This window comes from Oryctolagus cuniculus, chromosome 3, assembly GCF_964237555.1.
Source record: "Oryctolagus cuniculus chromosome 3, mOryCun1.1, whole genome shotgun sequence".
Taxonomy (NCBI): domain Eukaryota; kingdom Metazoa; phylum Chordata; class Mammalia; order Lagomorpha; family Leporidae; genus Oryctolagus; species Oryctolagus cuniculus.
The window spans coordinates 20,530,805-20,551,735 of record NC_091434.1 but is presented as its reverse complement, the minus strand read 5'-3'; the positions used below and the strand labels follow the sequence as shown (position 1 = coordinate 20,551,735).

Below are 20,931 nucleotides of genomic sequence, written 5' to 3'. Positions count from 1 at the left end.
TGTTTGTTTGGACAGGCAGAGTGGACAGTGAGAGAGAGAGACAGAGAGAAAGGTCTTCCTTTTTGCTGTTGGTTCACCCTCCAATGGCCGCTGCGGCCGGCACACTGCGCTGATCCGATGGCAGGAGCCAGGTACTTCTCCTGGTCTCCCATGGGGTACAGGGCCCAAGTACTTGGGCCATCCTCCACTGCACTCCCTGGCCACAGCAGAGAGCTGGCCTGGAAGAGGGGCAACTGGGACAGAATCCGGCGCCCCGAACGGGACTAGAACCCGGTGTGCTGGTGCCACAAGGCGGAGGATTAGCCTATTGAGCCGCGGTGCCAGCCCTCATCTGGCCCCTCTATTCTCTCTCTCTCTCTCTCTCTCTCTCTCTCTCTCTCATTTATTTGAAAGTCAGAGTTACAGAGAGACAGGGAGAGACAGAGGGATCTTTCATCCACTGTTTACTCCCCAGATGGCTGCTATGGCCAGGTCTGGGCCAGGTCAAAGCCAAGAGCCAGGAAGCTTCTTTAGGGTCTCTGACATGGGTGTCAGCGGTCCATACACTTGAGCCATCTTCCTCTGCTTTTCCCAGGCTATTAGCAGGGAGCTGAATCAGAAGTGGAGCAGCCAGAACCCACACGAGATGCCGGTGTAGCCCACTATGCCACGAAGCCAGCTCCACATTTTCGCCCTTTTAAATCGATTCATCTCTATCAGGTTTCTATATTTTTAACTCCGATAAAGTGCTCTAATCATGTCATTTCCTCTGACTAAAGCTTTCAATGGATCTTTGTACCAATTAGGTTTTTAAATTGCCAACAACAGAAGTGGACTCTGGTTCACTTAAGTAGGAGAGGAGTTTGGCAGGGATGATATTGGGCAGCTTACAGAACTGACAGCCTTAGGAATAAGCTCGGTTAGTAGGCAAGAACCAAGAGAAGCGAGATGGTCAGAACTTCCATCGTACCCTGTCCCAGAGCAGCCTGGTTAGGGGCTGCTGCTCTGGCTCTGGGGGCTGTCTCCCTGCGCACTGGCTGTTGCTTCCCCTGGGGTGGATTCCAAACAATCCCCTTCTCCTTGGGTCCCTTACTGAAGATTCAAAGAGCTGAGCAGGAGCACTGATTTGAACTTGACCTTCCTGCCAGGTTTCTGACTTTCCATTAAGACTGGCTTGAGGAGGATTACCAACATAGGAAGAGGGCTCAGAGGCAGGGCAACTAAAGACCCTAGTGCACCTCCACATACGGGTTCCTGAGCATGTCACCAATGCCCTCCACCACCTGCCACAGCGTGTCATGTCTAGTTTTCCCGCTAGCACACCACGCTATCCTGAAGCACAATTGTACACTGTCCAGTGTTGCTCCTTCCTGTCTTGGCTTCAGCAACACCCCTGCTCCACGGGGTTTGTCCTTTCCCCTTTGTTCTGAGCTGGTCCCACAATTTATTTTCACTGACAGCATGTTGTGCAAGTGGCGCTGCGGGACTTCCAAGGACAGGCCAGAAGGAGTCGTGCAGCTCTGCCTCAGTCTCCTGGTATGTTCCCCCTGGGGCAAGCCAACCACCATGGAGGAGCTCTGTCCACCTGGGCACCACCATGCCGTGAGGAAACCTAACAAGCCACATGGGAAGGTCGCATGGAGAGAAGGCAGGCCTGGCCAGTCTCTGTCTGTCCCAGCCAATCGGGATGAGGTGCCAGACTTGTGATTAGAAAAGTCATCTTGGACTTCCAGTCCAACTGAGCCCTCAGGTGATGTCAGCCCGAGCCCCTGTCAGACTGTAATCTCACCTGAGAGCCTCCCATGTGCAAACCACCCGGCCGAGGGCAGCCTCCCTAGGACTGTGAGATGTGGTAATAAGTTGTTGTTCAATGCCACCGCATTGGGGGTGCTTTGTTCAGCAACGCAGTACTCAAACAGCCTCCTTCGTAGCTCATGTTTTGCTCTCTCTGGAGTGTCCCCCACTGTCCGATGCCAGCCAGGTGCCCACCCACAGCTTCACTTGTCAAAATCTGTATGTTGAGGGTGGCACAGTGTGGAGGAGAGAGTTAGGCTTGGAGCTGAATCCTCTTTTAGTCTCACTATCCTTGCGACCTTGGGCAAATTAATTGATTTCTTTAGACCTCAGTTTCTGCATCTGCTGAATGGAAAGAAAAACACCCATTTCCTAGAGTAAAATATCTGTGACTGGTCCATGTTGTCTCATGGATGGGTGGGAGGTCTTTAGCTGATACAGGACATGTAGACTTGCATCAAAGGGCTCTCCTGAGGTCCTATTCCCAACACTAATGAACTCTATGGGTTTGGACAAATAACTTCATCTCTGGGCCTTGCTGGCCTCCCAAGTAGCATGTGTAATGGGGTTTCTTTGGGCGGTTTTGTGGTGCTATGCAGCACTGTCCCCTCAAGGTAGAATGTCCAGACCCTTAGGCCGTGTCGCTTAACTGGCATGGCATCAGGATCCTGAGGATGTCCACAATTGGGGCTCAAGCCTAGTGCCCTGGGAACGTGGTGACAGATGGCAGGTAGGAACAGCAGAGGCTGAGACGGCATGGAATAGAGCAGAGGCTGGGCAGGACCGTCTTGTGGCTCAGGGCACATCCATTCCTCGGCTTTCAGGGCCTTCCCAGTGGAGAAGGAAAGATCTGGGGCACTGTAAGGGCAAGGTAAGCACCCAGACATCTCTGTTGTGGGGTCTCCTGGGGAAAGAGCTGAGAATAAGAAGCAGAAGATACTTTCCCATCAGAGAGGGAAGAGGAGGAAAGACAGGTGGGCCAGGAAGCTATGGGGGCCCCTGGGCCTGTGGACAGGCTGAGAGGCAGCAGGTGATGGTGAGATGGGTGGTTTCAGGCAGCAGTCCTGACCATGTGGCTGGACGGAACTGCCAGGCTGCTACTCAGGTTTCCACGGACACATGGGGATTGGGGAAGTTACAGAAGCACGCGCGCTGTCTGCTTCCAGTTGCACCTGGTGCAGAACGGGCAAAACAAATTAATGCCATTGGAAGGCAGGATGGTGGGCACCTGTGCAGGGGAACCAGCGACTAGAAGGAAACGCAGGGGTTCCTGGGGGTTGGCAACATTTTCCTTCTTCACCAGGGCCTGCTCTCACCACTGTGTTCATTTGTGAACTGAAGGTTTGTGCACTTTCCTGTTACTTCAATTACATGTTAAAAAACACTTATGAACTCGGGGGGGGGGGCTGGCACCGTGGTGCACTAGGTTAATCCTCTGCCTGCGGCGCCGGCATCCCTTATGGGTGCCAGCTCTAATCCCGGTTGCTCCTCTTCCAGTCCAGCTCTCTGCTGTGGCCTGGGAAGGCAGTGGAGGATGGCCCAAGTGCGTGGGCCCCTGCACCCACATGGGAGACCAGGAGGAAGCACCTGGCTCCTGGCTTCGGATCGGTGTAGCTCTGGCCATTGTGGCTGTTTGGGGAATGAACCAAAGGAAGGAAGACCTTTCTCTCTCTCTCTCCCTCTCACACTGTCTGTAACTCTACCTGTCAAAACACACACACACACACACACACACACAAAGGTGGGGCTGGCGCTGTGGCATCCACCTGCACCAATTCTCTTCCCAGATGCTCCACTTCTGATCCAGCTCCCTGCTGATGGGCTGGGGAAGCAGTGGAAGATGCTCTGGGTGCTTGGGCCCCTGGTACCCATGTAGGAGACCTGGAAGAAGCTCCTGGCTCCTGGCTTCAGATTGGCTCAGCTCCGGCTGGTTGCGGCCGTTTGGGGAGTGGAGTGGATGGAAGATCTCTGTTTCCCTGTCTGTAACTCTGCCTCTCAAGTAAATAAGTAAAACTTACCCCCCCCCCCCACACACCCACACGGGGCTGGCACTGTGGCACAGTGGTCTAAGTGCTTAAGTGCTAGTTGTGAGGTCGGCGTCCCATGTTGAAATATCAGTTCAAGTCCTGACTGCTGCACTTGCCATCCAGGTCGTGGCTAACACGCCTGGGAAAGCAGCGGAAGGTGGCCCAGGTGCTTAGGCTTTTTGGAGACCAGTATGGAGTTCCTGGCCCAGCCCTGGCTATTGCAGCCATTTGGGGAGTGAACCAGTGGATGGAAGATCTCTTCCCGCCACCCCCGCCCTCTGCCTTTCAAATAAATAAATAAATAAATACATAAATCTACACACACACACTCACACCCAACAACTTGGGAAATCGAGGGTGAATGGTTATTTCCCATCTCACGCCCTCTGAGACGGCACCTCTGTTGGGGGAGTGGGCAAGAGATTAGTGGGCTGGGGGTAAGGACTGCCTGGTTTCTGGCTAGACGTTTCATTTCTTCCTGCATATTCCTTCATTAATTCACTTAACGTTTAACAACTCCCTCCATATTGAACACTGTACTCACCGACAGGGACAAAGATTGTTATTAATTACAGCCGTTTCCATTTGCTTAGAGCTGAGTGTGGAGTAGGCACTGAACACCCCTGTCACCCTCACAATAACCCTGGTATTAGCCCCAAATGTCAGTTGAAGGCGTTTCAGAAAGGCTAGCAAATTGCTTAAGGTCACACAGCGAAGAAAATGTCTGTTTTTTCATATGCACCTGCTTCTGTGGATCCAAAGCCTAGGTACTTTTCACTGAGCCCCAGGGTCTTCCAGGAACCTTGGGGTGGAAGGACCTGTAGACAGATTGCTCTACTCGGGTTACGAATAGTTTGGGCCACACCCTCTCCTGTGACGCTCCGCAGGCTCCTCCATTCCCCCTGAGCCTGCTTCTCCATTTGTACACCGAGGGAGGACAACCACGCCTTTAAGGCGCCCGGAGCCCGGAGCCCGGAGCCCGGAGCGACAGCCTAGGACCGGCAGTCGCTGGCCCTGCTGGGTCCTCATCACCCACGTGTGCAGACCCCGGCCAGGGCCCGCGCAGCCTCGGGCGCCGGCTTCCAGGTGGTCCCTCGCCTCCCGACCGTAACTTTCAGAGTCGGGCAGACTAAATACCCTAGTATGCCTTCATAGCTGGGTCCCCGCCGCCACCGAAAGGTCAGGCGTACAGGCCCCGCCCCAAACACCGCGAGAGGACGCCGCGCTAGCAGCCGGGCGGGACTGTCTTCCGGGGTCGGCTGGGCGGACGAGACTCGCGCTGTCGCGAGATCTCGCGAAACCTCGGGCTTCCAGGCCCCAGGTGCGGCGCGGGCCCGAGGGAGCGCGCTCGTTTTGGAACCTGAGACTGAGGCCAGCGGAGGGCGGGGGTCGCAGGAGGGGTGCGCTGGGTCAGCAGAGGCCTCTGCTTGGCGTTTGGCCGCCCCCATTCACTGGGCAGCTACTATGGGCGGGCCAGACCGGAAGGGATCTTGCCGGCGTGTTCACATGATTGTGTTTGTATAAAATTAGCAAAAACCAAAGCTATTTCACCCTAAATTTGCTAAGCCGGAGTGGCTGTGGACATTAAGCATTTGGGAGCAGAGGGTTCTCAGGGGTTTAGCGGGGTGTATTCGTGTGGTTCCGTGTATTTCTGTGATTTAGTGGCATCTATGCATGTGTATACCAAGTTACTGCTAGCTTTCCCAGTGTGGGAGTCCCGCTCACGGGATTAACACCACCTGGGACAGCAGGGCCCCATATGAGCGCTGGTTCGAGTCCTGCCTGCTCTACTTCCAGTCCAGCCCCCTGCTAAATGTGCCTGGGCAAGCAGCAGAAGATGACCCAAGTGCTTGGGCCTCTACCACCCACGGGGGAGACTGGGATGAAATTCTATGCTCCCGGCTTCAGACTGGCACAGCCCTGGCCATTGCTGGCATTTAGGGAGTGAACCAACATCCTCAGATGTTCCCCTGTCTAGATTGAGAGATACTAAAGATTAGTCACTGCACAAGACAGTGTGAAATTCTTTGAAATCTTATAGCTCGTAAAGAAGCTTGATAGAGATTCTCCCAAATTTGACAACCATCCAAAAATAGAGTTGAGAAACTGACTAGCACTAGTAACTAGTTAAGTTAACAAATATACTATTTTTAAAGAATTGTGTCATGTTCTTGGTATGTATGAGCTTTTGAAATTTTGTATCTGGATATAATTCTTTTTCACATTTGGACCTCGTTATATATTTTAAATTTTATAATCTTTTTCTTAAGGAACCCCATGAAATGATGTTTGTATGTGCTCAGGCCTGAAAAACCTGGACCTGCCCTTGCATGCCTATTATCTCTTCCTTGACCTGTTGAACAGGGCAGGGTGTATATTAATTCTCTTTAATTTAAAAATATTTATTTATTATTTATTTGAAAGGCGGAGTTACAGAGAGACAGGGAGAGACACGGAGAGAGAGAGAGAACAAGAGATCTTCCATCCATTGGTTCGCTCTCCAAATGGCCATGATGGGTTGACGGGGCCAGGCTGAAGCCAGGACCCTGGAATTCCCCCCAAGTCTCCCACATGGCTGCAGGTGGGGCTGGAGTTGGGCCGTCTTCCGCTGCTTTCCCAGGTGCATTAGCAGGGAGCTGGATTGGAAGCAGAGCGGCCGAGTCTCAAGCATCTCAAGGAGATGCTGCTGTCACAGGTGGTGGCTTAACCCGCTGTGCCACAACACTGGGTCTGTCTTCCTTTTTTTTATTTTTGTTTTCTATTTTATTTATTTATTTTTTTTAACAGGCAGAGTTAATGAGAGAGAGAGACAGACAGACAGAGAGAAAGGTCTTCCTTTTTCTGTTGGTTCACTCCTCAAGTGGCTGCTACGGCTGGCGCACTGTGCCGATCTGAAGCCAGGAGCCAGGTGCTTCCTCCTGGTTTCCCATGGGGTGCAGGGCCCAAGGACTTGGGCCATCCTCCACTGTACTCCCGGGCCACAGCAGAGAGCTGGCCTGGAAGAGGAGCAACCAGGACAGAACCGGTGCCCCAACCAGGACTAGAACCCGGTGTGCTGGCGCCGCAGACAGAGGATTAGCCTAGTGAGCCAGGATGCTGGCCTGTCTTGCTTTTTGAGATGAGGAGCTGGGAGCCCTGAGACACTGTCGCTTGCCCATACCCTTGCTACTGTGATAGAGAGAGAACTAAAACCCAGCTCTTTTGGTTCTTGCTTCAGACATGTGGTTACACCAGGGGCAAGTGCCCTATTCCCAAACCTCTCACTGTCTTCAATGGGCAGGGCTTGGGTGTGCCAGGCTGGCCTGCCTTGAGTTCTGAGTTGTGCGTGGTCCAGATGAGAGGCCTGGTAAAGCCTTGTTGATGTCTTCCTACCCGCTCCTCGCCCAGCGACAAAAGAGGGCCAGCGAGCGGTGGGCAGTGACCCCTGAACAGCTGTAGCCCTGGGTCCTCCGTCTGTGTCAGGTGTGCGCGGTCCTTGAGCAGAGACAGAAGCCGCTGGGGAGCCGGCTGTGTGTGAATATGCATGGGAACATGGCTTTGGTTATTGCTCAAGCCAAGTGTATTTTTGGTCTTGTTTCCCTGGAGACTTATAGGGAATCGGGAGAGGCCTTCCCAAGTGTAGTATAATTTTGCCAGCTCCACTTCCTTTCCAATTCCCCAAATTAGTCACCTCGTCCCTCCACCTGGACTGACTTCTCCAAGGTCACCAATGACTTCTTTGTGGCTAAATCCAACGTTTCAGCTCTCATCTGGATCGGCTCTCCCCAGCCACCAGTGGTCTTTGCAAGTGTGAACCTGACCCCTCTGCCTAAACTCCTTCAGTGGTTCCTTGCAGTGGGGATTAAGGCTCAGCAGTGGGACCCAGCCCTCACCAGGTCCTTGAGGTCACATGTGCTAATTTTTCCTCTCAGATGGCCAGTGCTCTTTTCTGATGCGCCTTTGCATGTATATTGCTTCACCACGATTTTAGATGTTGTTTTGGTACTGAGAGGCCAACAGCAGAAGCGACCACAGCAGGCAAAAATCCCTGCCATGCTGTGGCTCCCTTCTAGCAGCTGTTTTTTGCTGGCATCTTACTCTGTTTTGTTTTGGCCATTGTTTGTTTTTGAATGATAGGGAGTTGGGGATTATTTATTATTTTTTAAATAGTGGTGTCATTGAGATATAATTCATATACCTTAGACTTTATCCCATATAAAACACACGACTCAACTGAGAATATTCAGGGTTGTGGGGCCGGCGCTGTGGCATAGTGGGCTAAGCCTCTGCCTGCCGTGCCGGCATCTCATATGGACAGCGCTTGGTATCCTGGCTGCTCTTCTTTCCATCCCGCTCTCTGCTTATGGCATGGGCAAGCAGTAGAAGGCGGCCCAAGTCCTTGGGTCCCTGCATCCATGTGGGAGACCTGGAGGAAGCTCCTGCCTCCTAGCTTCGGATTGACCTGGCTCTGGCCATTGTGGCCATTTGGGATGTGAACCAGTGGATGGAAGGCCTCTTTCTCTGTCTCTCTCTCTCTTTCTCTGTGACTACAACCTTTCAAATAAATAAATAAAATCTTTTTTAGTTTTTTTTTTTAAAGATTTATTTATTTATTTGAAAGTCAGAGTTGCACAGAGAGAAGAGAGGCAGAGAGAGTGAGAGAGGTTTTCCATCCTTTAGTTCACTCCCCAATTGGCCACAGCAGCTGGATCTGGGCTGATCCAAAGCCAGGAGCCAGGAGCTTCTTCCAGGTCTCCCACGTGGGTGCAGGGGCCCAAGGGCTTGCGCCATCTTTTACTGCTTTCCCAGGTCATGGCAGAAAGCTGGATCGAAGTGAAGCAGCTGAGTCTCGAACCGGCACCCATATGGGATGCCAGCACTGCAGGTGGCCACTTAACCTGCTATGCCACAGTGCCAGCCCCTTAAAAGTTTTTTTTTTAAAGATTTATTTATTTAGTTAATAAAATCTTAAAAAATTCAGTTTTATAACCATTACCATGATACATTTTAGAGTACTTTTTATTATCCCAGAAAGAACTTTGTACCAATTAGTAGTCACTTCCACTTTTCCCCAATCGTCCCATCCCTAGGCAACTAATTGACTTTCTTTTCTTTCTTTCTTCTTCTTTTTTTTTTAATAATAAGATCATATCTTTTTTTTAAAAGATTCATTTATTTGAAAGGCAGAGTTACAGAGAGAGAAAGAGAGAGAGAGAGAGATATCAATCTTCCATCCTGGGTTCACTCCCCAAATAACTCCTGGAGCCAGGAGCTTCTTCCAGGTCTCCCACATGGGTGCAGGGGCCCAAGCCCTTGACCCATCTTGTACTGCTTTCCCAGGTGCATTAGCAGGGAGCTGGATTGGAAGTAGAGCAGCTGGGACTCCAACTGGCACCCAAATGGGATCCTGGCACTGCAGACAGCGGCTTAACCTGCTCCGCAACAGCACTGGTCCCTGATCTTCTTTCTGTCTCTGTGAGTCCATCCATCTGGATACTTCTATAAGTGGAGTCGTGCATTTGTGGTCTTTGGTGATTGGCTTCTTTCACTGACTGTGACGTTTGCAAGGTTGACGCATGCTGCTGCTCTGTGCTCATTTTACTGCCACATATATCCTGTGGTATGATGTACCATGTATATACACGTGGTATATCTAATATACCATGTTTGGCTCATCCATTTAGCCATGGAAGGACATGCGGGTTTGTTTCTCCTTTTTGGTCATTATGAATTATGCTCCTATAGTGTGCCTGTGCATGTTTTTGTTCTCCTGGGTATGTACTTCAGAGTGGAGTTGCTGGATCTTACGTATGTTCAGCATCGCGAGGGATGGCAGACTGTTTCTCCAAGTGCCTGCACCATTTTACATTCCCACCAGCAAGGTAGGAGAGTTCCAGTTACCCCAATTCTTGCTGTTACAGATTGAATTGGGTCCCCCCTTCCCCATTTGTATGTTGAGTCCTAACTTCTAGAACCTGAGAAGGTGAGTATATTTGGGAATAGGGTCATTGCAGATAGAATTGTTACGTTAAGATGAAGTCATCCTGGAGTCAGTTGGTGTACCATATTTTTTTCTTTAAGATTTATTTATTTGAAAGGGAGAGTTATAGAGAGAGGGGAGACAGAGGTCTTCCATCTGCTGGTTCACTCCTGAAATGGCCACAACAACCAGGGCTCCAGGCTGAAGCCAGGAACCAGGAGCTTCATCCGGGTCTCCCAAATAGGTGCAAGGGCCCAAGGACTTGGGTCATCTTCTGTTGCTTTCCCAGGCGCACCAGCAGGGAGCTGGATCAAAGTGGAGCAGCTAGGACTTGAACTGGCGGTACCCATATGGGCTGTCGGCACTGCTGGCCATGGCTTAACCCATTATGCCACAATGCCAGCCCCATGACTGTGTCCTTTCTAAAGAGGGGAAGTTTGGATGCAGAGGGGCGTGCAGGAAGAAGGCCATCTGAAGGAGGAAGTTACACTGTGCAGGGCAGGAAAGAGATGATGAGACTCTTCTCTCAGCCATCCAAAGGATCACAGCACACACCCACAATAAGAAGTTAACAAGAGGCCGGCGCCGCTGCTCACTAGGCTAATCTTCCACCTTGTGGCGCTGGCACACTGGGTTCTAGTCCCGGTCGGGGTGCCGGATTCTGTCCCGGTTGCCCCTCTTCCAGGCCAGCTCTCTGCTGTGGCCCGGGAGTGCAGTGGAGGATGGCCCAAGTCCTTGGGCCCTGCACCCCATGGGAGACCAGGATAAGTGCCTGGCTCCTGCCATCGGATCAGCGCGGTGTGCCGGCCGCAGCGCGCCAGCCGCGGCGGCCATTGGAGGGTGAACCAACAGCAAAGGAAGACTTTTCTCTCTCTCTCTCTCTCTCTCTCTCACTGTCCACTCTGCCTGTCAAAAAAAAAAAAAGTTAACAAGAGAAAAGCATAACGTATTTTTACACGACATAGGAGCCTTCGGAATGAAGACTCAAAGATACAGAGGAAAAAGCTATCTAATTTTAGGGTTAAGTTGAGGAAGTAGGGACAACAGGTGGAAATATGATTGGATGAAAAGGATCTGAGCTAATGCATGTCTGTCCAGGTTCTCCCTGGCCGCCTGTTACAGCATTTTCTCCTCCCAGGTATAGGTCAGGACTCCTCTGGAATGAGGGTCTTAATTTCTTTATGGCCAGCTGTCACACAGATAAAGGAGGTGGGGACGGTCTGAGTGATATTTTTAGGCATTATGGCTTGCTTTGGGGAAAAGGGGGTCTAGTTTCTGTAACACACCTTGGGAAGAGGAATTCTAGTGTCTGTGGCTTGCCTTGAGGATAGAATGAAGAGGGGCAGGAGAAAGTCAGGGAGAGACTTAACTTTCTGACGCCTAACACTCTCTTTCAGTTCAAAGCACTCAGCAGCCACGGTGCCATTGTCTGGACGCTCATTTGCTGAGCTCCAGCAGCTGCCACCAGCCGAGGAATCAGCAGAAGCTTGGAGAGAGGCCCAGAGGAGACCCTGCCCTGTGCCTTCAGAGGCAGTGCAGCCCTGCGGACACTTTGATCTTGGACTTCAGCCTCCGGAACCATGGAACACTAAGTAAATCAGCCGCTCAGTTGGTGCTGCTTTGTTACGGTAGGTTTAGCAAACTAATTTGCTCTCTGACACTTGTTATTTTCCATCTTTTAAAAATTATTGTAAGCAGCCAGCTGGGTGTGAAGCCTGAAGCAAAGGAAGTTGAGCATCTTTTCACGTGCTTGTTTGGATGCCCTCTTTGGATGACCATCTATTTAAATAATTTGCTTATTTAAAAAAAAATGGGTTGGGGCTGGTGCTGTGGCGTAGTGAGTAAAGCTACTACCTGCAGTGCCGGCATCCCATATGATCACTGGTTCCAGTCCCGGCTGCCCCACTTCCAGCTCTGCTGTGGCCTGGGAAAGCCGTAGAAGATGGCCCAAGCACTTGGGCCCCTGCACATGCATGGGAGATCTGGAAGAGGCCCCTGGCTCCTGGCTTCAGATCAGCACAGCTCTGGTCATTGTATCTGTGTCTGTAACTCTAACTCTCAAATAAATAAATAAAATCTTTAAAAAAAAAAAGAGTCATCAGTTTAAATAATATATCAATGAAAGCTTGGGTAATGGAAGCAAAGAGAATGTGGATAATGATTGTTAATTATTTTTATTTTTAATTTTTATTTATTTATTTTAAGGGCCAAGTTACAGAGAGGCAGAGGCAGAGAGAAGTCTTCCATCAGCTGGTTCATTCCCAAACATATATTTATTTGTAAGAGTTCCAGTGAGAGAGGGAGAGACAGAATGAGAATCTTCCAACTGCTGGTTCACCCCCAATCTGCGGCAAACCAGATGGAAGTCAGGATCCAGGAACTCCATTGGGGTCCCCCACACTGGTATCAGGAACCCAAGTTCATGGGCGATCATCTGCTGCTTCCCAGGTGCGTGCGCAGGAAGCTGATTGGAAGCACCGAGTGCCAGAACTTGAACCAGGCACTCTGATGTGAGTGTCCCAAGGGGTGGTGTAACCTGCTGGGCCACAGCATCCACCCCCCACGTTCAAGTTCTTTAATAGCTGTAGAGAGACTCTGGTCTTCTGTTCCTTCTTAGAAAACTTTGGTGATGAATAGATTTCAAGGATTGTGTCTAAGAAACAACTTTTGGTTTCTTTGGGTTGCTCTATTGCTTTTAAAAAATTTTGGCTGAATTTATAATCAATTGAAACTATTTGAATGCATTTTCACTTTTTTAAAAAAAGATCTGTCGCTCCCCCTCTTCGCGGAGGAACGACACAGGACCCTGCGCTGTTCTTTTGTCTGCTCTGCCCTCCCCGGGTTTGCTGCTGGTTCTTCCCGGGTTGGCTACGACCCTTCCACCTCCGTGGAAGGGCGGTTCCCCCTGCCACTTTCCCCACTTCCGCGGGGGAGTGGCACACCGCGGGCTGGCTCTCTCAGGGGCTGCTCAGATGTTCCTCAGGTGTTCCTGGTGCATGTTGTCTCTCTCCTCCTTTATAGTCCTCTTCCACCAATCCCAACTCTGCTACCCACACGCCGAGTATGCTGCTCTCCTCCAATCAGGAGCAGGATCAGCTCCTGCAGGTCATCACTCAAGTTGGCGAGAGGCAGCTGCATAGAAGTTGTTACTCCCTTCTCAGCGCCATATTGTGGGAGAGCAGATGCATAGAATAAGTCTTAATTCCAGTAACTTAGTCTAGTCCGAGTTGCTCCCCACAGATCTATTTAATTATTTGAAAGGCAGTGTAACAGCGTGGGTGGGGGGGTGGGGGGGTAGAGATTGTCTTCCCTCTGATGGTTCACTCCCTAAATGGTTGCAATGGCTGGAGCTGGGCCAATCTGAGGTCAGGAGCCAGGAGCTCCTTCCAGGTCTCCCATGTGGGTACAGGGGCCCAAGGACTTGAGCCATCTTCTGCTTTCCCAGGCCATAGCTGAGAGCTGGATCGGAAGTGGAGCAGCTGAGACTGTAGTGCCCGCACTACAGGCCACGGCTTTACCTGCTACGCCACAGTGCCGGCACCATTTTTCCTAATCTTTTAAACTGAAAGTCAATTCTACTTGTTTGGCTCTTCTTTCTTAATATAGGTTCTAGGTGCTAGGCAAGCATTTCTCTTAAGTACTGCTATTAACATTCCACAAATTTTGATGTGTCGTATTTTTTAATTTTCAAAAAAGTTTTTATGTATATATTTGAAGGTGAGCGAGAGAGAGAGAGAGAGACAGAGAGAGAGACTGACTCCCTCCTACTGGTTCACTCCCCACATGCCCACAGTGGTTATGGCTAGGTCATATGGCTAGGTCTCTCACCATGTGGCAGAAACCCAGCTACTGTAGCCATTAACTGCTGCTTCCAAGGGTCCGCATTTGCAGAAACCTGGAACTGGGAAGGGAGCTAGGCCTTGAACGCCAGCATTCTGATGTGGGACGTGGTGCCTTAACTGTTAGCTAAATGCCAGCTCCCCTGAGTTTTCATTTTTATTAACTTAAAATACTTTCTAACTTCAAAGCTGGCTGATAGGGTCATTCCTATCTTCCATGGCATTATGAGTTTCTGTCTACTTGTACCCATCAATTATTGAGAGAGGGATACAGAAATCTCTAAATATAATTGCAGATTTGTCTGTTTCTCCTTGAGTCCTATAAGTTTTTGCATCATGAGTTATGAAACTGGTTTTAGAAGCATAAACATTTAGATTTATATCCATTTTTTAAAGACTTATTTTATTTATTGAAAGGTAGGGTTACAGAGAGAGATAGGAAGAGACAGAGAGAGAAAGATTTTCTATCTACTGGTTCACTCTCCAAATGGCACAATGGCCAGGGCTGGGCCAGGTGAAGCCAGGAGCCAGGAGTTTCTTCCAGATCTCCCACATGGGTGTAGGGGACCAAGGACTTGGGCCATCCTCCTCTGCTTTTCCAGGTGAATTACAGGGAGCTGTATCTGAAGTGGAATAGCCGGGACTCAAACTTGAGCCCATATGGGATGCCTGTGTCTCAGGTAGAGACTTTACCTGCTATGCCACAATGCATATAATTATATTTTTTGATGAATTCATCTCTTTGTCATTGTAAAATTCCCTTCTTTATTCCTGATTGTATTTGTTTTCTCTGAAATCTATTTTGTCCATTATAAATAGCCGTTCCAGAACTCTTTATATTTTTTATAAGAATCATTTGAATGGGAGAATGACAGAGAGGGAGAGAGGGAGAAGGAGAGAGAAGGAGAGAGAGAGAGAGAGCGAGTGAGCATCCATCCATCCTCTGGTTCACCCCCCCCCCCCCAATGGCTACAACAAAGCCAGGAGCCCAGAATTCCATCCTGATCTCCCATGTGGGTGCAGAGGCCAATCACCTGGGCCATCCTGCACTGCCTTCTCAGGTACATTAGCAGGAAGCTGGATTGGAAGTGGAGCTGCCAGAACCCAAATCAAACTGGTACTCTGATATGGGATACTGGCATCCCAAGCAGTGAGTTAACTTGTTGTGCCAAAATGCTGGCCCTGGGAATTCTTTTATTATAGTACTATATATATATATTTTTTTTTTTTCTATTCTTTTACTTTTTTTTTTTTTTGATGGTGGGCAGTGGGGTGGGGGGAGAGACAGATTATTTACTTGTTTCCACCCCAGATTTCCCAGAGGCTGGAACTGGGCTGTGCCAAAGCTGGGAGCTATGAGTTAGGAACTCAGTGCAGGTCTCCCAGGTGGCTGGCAGGGACCCAACTACTTGAGCCAACATTTACAGCCTCCCAGAGTCTGCCTTAATAGTTATTATTGACGTTTACCTGCAAGCTTACCCTTTCTGGTGCTTTCCGTTCTGTCTACGTGTCTCCCTGGGAACTTGGCCTTCCAGGCCCTGCTTGCCTTGGTTGCTCTTGTGTGTTGTCCAACAACTGTGATTTAATATCTTATCCAGGTTTTTGTTTTGTTTTTCCCCTGAAAAGAGCTTACTTCCATTTGTTCCAAGGCTTGAGAGAAGGCTCCAGGGTGACTAAAACACAGGCTCCCAGTCGTGCTGCAAGGGGGCATTGGGGAGGGACATTCGCCTGGCCTCCCTGGAGGCAGTGGCCCACACCCTCCGGAGCTGCGTGGTGGCCATCCAGGTAGAAGCCCAGGGAGAGAGATATAAACTGTCCCTGGGTGGAGGGTGGCCGCCACTTTGGGGGGAATAATTCTGAGGAACCGGGGAAAGCTCCTGGCGGATCAGAGATAGGGAGGGTGTGGGCTGGTCTGCATGGAGGTGGCTGAGATGGAGGTTCTGGAGGCGGGGCTGGAGTGGAGAGTGGAGGGCAGAGGAGGCTGCCGGGCAGGGCTCCCGGGGCTGCTCGTGCAAGCCCTGCTGGAGCCGGAGGCAGGGAGGCAGACCGCGGGGTGCTGCTCACCTCGCTTTCGTGTTTGTTTTCAGTGGAGGCTGCTGTGATCCAAGCGCTCCATCATAGCAGAGCTCCTGTGCCCGTTTCCGTCTTTCCCACATGCCTGGTTCTCTCTGTGTACCTAGGATGGCTCCCTAAACACAGCCAGTCATTTGGGGCCCGTCTCAGCTCCTGCCCACTCCCCTGGCATGCTTTCTGAGCCTGTACCTCCACCTGTGCCCCCAGGTGACCCTCTGTGGCATCACTTGTCACACTGCTCTATAACATGTGCCCTTCCTCTAGGCCAGACTCCCAGAGACTCCCACACCTAGTGCAGCGCCTCCTACATCTGTGAGATGGCTCAATGACAGGCATATCCTTCCTATGATCCCCCTTCTTTGTTTTAGAGTTTTTTTTTTTTAATTTGAAAGGCAGAGAGAGAGAGAGAGAGCGAGCGAGCATCCATTCACTGGTTCATTCTCCAAATGGCCACAATGGCTAGGGTTCCAACAGGCTGAAGCCAGGAGCCAGGAGTTTCTTCTGGGTCTCCCACATGGGTTCAGGGATTCAAGCACTTGAGCCATCTTTTGCTGCTTTTCCAGGAATATCAGCAGGGAGCTAGATGGGAAACGGAGAAGCTGAGGCTCCAACCAGCGCTTCCAGTATGGGATGTGGGCATTGAAAGTGGTGGCTTAACCCATGACAAGGCAAGATCCTCCCCCCTCCCCCCAAACACAAAGGCTTGCTATGATGGTAGCAGTTTATTCCAAGGCAAAGAGGTAGCATACATTTCATCAGTGACACAGGATAGCTAATCCTTACACAGCCTGGGACATAATTTGAGAACTAAACAGTGGTTTAGGTGTGGAGATAGAACTTGTGACTGGGCTGTGTTGTCCTCTCCAGCCCTTCCTAAGAGCTTCCAACCTCCCCGCCATGATGGCTACTCAGCAGTAGGGTCTTTCTCTTATCTTCCTGCTGGCAGACTTTGTCCCCCATTCACCCTCTTCTCCAAATGCTGTTTGCCTGTTCATTGGTTTTGCTTACTCGGAGCTTCTGCTTTGTCACAGCCTCACGGCGTCTTCTACCTGCCACCTCTCTGTGCGTTCGCTCAGTTCCTCCCCTGTCATCACCTTCCCACCTCTCATATCACTTCCAGCTCCACAAGAAAGAGAATCTGGTTGGTTCAGTTCAGACACCGTCCCTTTGGTCGGTGTCCTGTGTGGGCCACCTCACAGCCTCTGCTTGTTGACTTAGTAATTGTGCACAGGCCACTGGCCCCCTGCTAGACTGTCCCCACTGGGTAGGTGCCCGATCCTGGGGAGGAGTGTGGAGGGCAAGGTTGAGTAGTGTACAAACAGCATGGAGATGGAGATCCATGTTTAAGAAACTGCCTTGGGAAGGAGCAGTGGACATACCATGGATTCTAAGCTTTGGCGTTGGGGTGGGGGGTACCATTTGTTTCGAGGCTTTTGTCTAGCAACGGTTGAAAATAATTCAAAATTGAGAATCCTGGTGCTAAGGGAGCGACAGTTTGTGTTACTGGTCAGCGAGAGCATCTCTTACTTGAAATAATGAGTCCTATAGGTGGTAGAGTTAATATTTTTCTTTGTTTTGAGTTTTTAAGAAAGATTTATTTATTTGAAAGGAGAGAGGGAGAGAGAGAGGGATAATAAACAGATATTGTCTGCTGGTGCATTACCCAAATCCCTGTAATAGCTGGGGCTGGGCCAGGCTGAAACCAGAAGCCAGGAACTCCATCCAGGCTTCCCACATGGGTGGTAGGAACCCAGGACTTAGCTCGTCTTCTGCTGCCTCCCAACTATATTAGAGGAAGCTGGCTGCAAAGCCAAGTAGCTGGGACTCAAACTCTGATATGGGATGTGGGCAACCCAAGCGGCGGCTTAGCCTACCGTGCCACAGTGCCTGCCCCCTTTTCTTTTGGATAGAGCCAGTTTTAAGATGAAATGAAAGAACTGGCTCATATCCCGGCCTGACGTATGGTTGCCCCACTTCTTGTCCCAACAAGGGAGCCAGGAGTCCCCGGAAAATTCTGTCCCCTGTAACTGTGACGTAGATAATCTGGGTTTGGGAGGGATTCACAGGAAAGTAGCTTATAATGTTTGATTTGACCATGAATTAACTGCACATTTCCTAAATGAAATCAGCGAATCCACTGAGTAACTGTTGAGATGATTGTTCTGGAGGCTGGATAACGCCAGCTACACGTGGGATTGCATATTGATACAATCTTTCCTGTTAAATAGTCCAGTCCTCTCTTTCTCTCTCTCTCTCCCTCCCTTCCTTTTTCTCTATCTTTCCTTCCCTCTCTTACTCCCTTCCTTTTTCTCTCTCTTTCCTTCCCTCTCTCCTTCCTTCCCCTCCTTCTTCTTTTACAATATTTTTCTTTATAGAAAAATTATGGGGGCTGGCACTGTGGCATAGCTGGTAAAGTCACTGCCTGCAGTGCCAGCATCCCATATGGGTGTTGGTTTGAGTCCTGCTCCATTTCCAGTCCAGCTCCCTGCTAATGTGCCTGGGAAAGCAGCAGAAGATGGCCAAAGTCCTTGGGCCCCTGCACCCTCATAGGAATCCTGGAAGAAGCTCCTGGCTCCTGGCTTTGGATGGGCCCAGCTCCAGCCCGTTGGCAGCCATTTGGGGAATGAACCAAAGGATGGAAGATCTCTCTCTGCCTCTGCCTCTCTGTAACTCTGCCTTTCAGATAAATAAATAAATCTTAAAAAAAAGGAAAAAGTATGAAATGCATCATGTACACTTAAGTGTATTAAATATATATGTACAGTTTAAATATCTGTAGTTCATAAACATCTGTGTTCACACTACTCAGGTTAAGAAACAAATATTGGGCTGGGTGTTTGGCCTGTGGGTTAAGTTGCCACCTGGGATGTGCACATCCCATATCAAGTCCCTGAGTCAAGCTCTGCTTCCAATCCAGCTCCCTGTTCATTTGCAGCTTGCACGGCAACAGGTGATGGCTCAGTAGATGTGTCCTTGCCACCCACACGGGGGACCCAGATTGGGTGCCAGGCTCCTGGCTTCAGCTTGTTCCAGCCCTAGCTGTTGTGGCCATCTGGGGAGTGAACTGGTAGATGAAAGATCTCTCTCTCTCTCTCTCTCTCTGCCTTTCAAATAAATACATAATTAATTTTTAAAAAGAAGCAACTATTATGAAAGTGTCCTATACCCTATAGGCCCTTACAATTATATCCCTTTCCTCCAGAGAGCCAACCTCCTGCTATCTTCTATGTTAGCTATCTTCTAATATTTTTTATTTTTTTATTTTTATTTATTTTTTATTTAAATTTTTTTGACAGGCAGAGTGGACAGTGAGAGAGAGAGACAGAGAGAAAGGTCTTCCTTTGCCGTTGGTTCACCCTCCAATGGCCGCCCCGGCCGGCGCACTGCACTGATCCGATGGCAAGAGCAAGGTACTTCTCCTGGTCTCCCATGGGGTGCAGGGCCCAAGGACTTGGGCCATCCTCCACTGCACTCTCTGGCCACAGCAGAGAGCTGGCCTGGAAGAGGGGCAACTGGGACAGAATCCGGCACCCTGACCGGGACTAGAACTCGGTGTGCCGGTGCCGCAAGGCGGAGGATTAGCTTAGTGAGCCGTGGCGCCGGCCCTCTTCTAGTCTTTTTAAAAACAATTTCAACACTCTGGATTCCTCTATCATATATTGTTTATAATGTGCACAAAATGAATTCAGTAAGGAGAGTGTATATCAGCAGTAGCTACTTTTTTAAAAAAAAATTATTTATTTATTTGGAAGAGTTACTGAGAGGCAGAACAGAGAGAGAGAGAGAGAGAGAAAAGTCTTCTATCCTCTGGTCCACTCCCTAGATGGCCACAACAGCCAGACCTGCGCTGGTGTGAAGCCAGGAGCTAGGAGCTTCCTCTAGTCTCCCATGCATGTGCAGGAGCCCAATGACTTGGGCCATTTTCTACTGCTTTCCCAGGCCATAGCAGAGAGCTGGATAGGAAGTGGAGCAGCTGGAACTCGAACCGGCGCTCCTATGGGATGCTGGTGCTGCAGACAGGGGCTTTAACCCACTGTACCATAGCACTGGCTCCAGCAGGAGAAGGTAAGATGACAGAGTTTCAAGTGGGCATTTGGCTTAATGGTTGAGATACTACTTGGCCAGAGGGGAATGTTGTGGTGAAGTGGGTTAAACCACTGCTTGGAATGGCAGAATCCATATCAGAGTGCTGACCTGCTCCCAGCTACTCTGCTTCCAGCCCAGATCCCTGCTAATGTACCTGGGAAGCAGCAGATGATGTCTTGAGAACTTGGGCACCTGCCACTCACATGGGAGACCAGAATAGAGTGCCTGACTCCTGGCTTTGACCTGGCTCAATCTTGGCTGCTGTAGCCATTTGAAGGGTGAACCAGGAGATGGAAATATATTTTTTATCATCTATCTATCTAATTATCTATATATCTATCTTCTATCATCTATATATTATGTTGTCTATCATCTTTCTACCATCTATATATCTATGTTATCTATCATTTATCTCTCCTTCTCTGATGCTCTGCCTTTTAAATCAATCAGTCAATAAATCTTTTTTAAAATTATTTATTTATTTGAGAGGCACACAGAAAGGGAGAAACAGAGAGAAAGGTCTTCCATCCACTGGTTCACCCCCAAAATGGTCGCAATGGCAGGAGCTGAGCTGATCTGAAGCCAGGAGCCAGGAACTTCTTCTGGGTCTCCCACGTGCCACAGGCAGAGGCATAGCCCACCATGATACAGCAATGACCCTATAAATCTTTTCTTTTTTTTTAAGATACTGCTTTGGATGACCACATCCCATATCAGAGTACCTGGATTTTAGTCTTGGTTCTGCTTCCAATTCCAGCTTCCTTTTAATGTGCACCCTGGGAGACAGCAGGCGTTGGCTCAAGTACGTGGGTCCCTGCCACCCATGTGAGAGATCTGGATTGAATTCTTGGCACCTGGCTTTGAGCTGGACCAACCCCAGCTATTGGGGACATTTGGAGGATGAACCAGTGGATGAGCGATCTCTGTCTACCTTTCAAATAAATAGATAAATATTGGCAAACAACATGCGATAACTGAAGCCCTTTGCACTTTTGAGCTCTGATAGTTAGGGCCTTCTGCCTAAGAGTAAATAAATAAATAAAAAGAAGACAGAATCTCTGGGGTTGGGGGTGACCTCGCTTTCCCTGAGAGTTCATGGGGCAAAGGCATGGGTGAGTCCATGGGACATTTTTGGGCCTCATCCAAGCAGGGGCACCTGGCAGGCAGGAGGGGC

At 49.8% G+C, this 20,931-nt stretch overlaps 1 long non-coding RNA gene across 1 annotated transcript in view; it reads left to right on the top strand.

The window, feature by feature from the left end:
- The first annotated feature begins 2,496 nt into the window (after positions 1 to 2,496).
- Positions 2,497 to 20,931, top strand: part of LOC103348881 (uncharacterized) — a 29,931-nt gene continuing 11,496 nt past the window's right edge. The window contains exons 1-5 of the long non-coding RNA XR_011387644.1: positions 2,497 to 2,503; positions 4,688 to 4,886; positions 9,567 to 9,661; positions 11,157 to 11,387; positions 18,968 to 19,381. This is a non-coding gene — a long non-coding RNA (uncharacterized lncRNA). The remainder of the gene's footprint in view (positions 2,504 to 4,687; positions 4,887 to 9,566; positions 9,662 to 11,156; positions 11,388 to 18,967; positions 19,382 to 20,931) is intronic.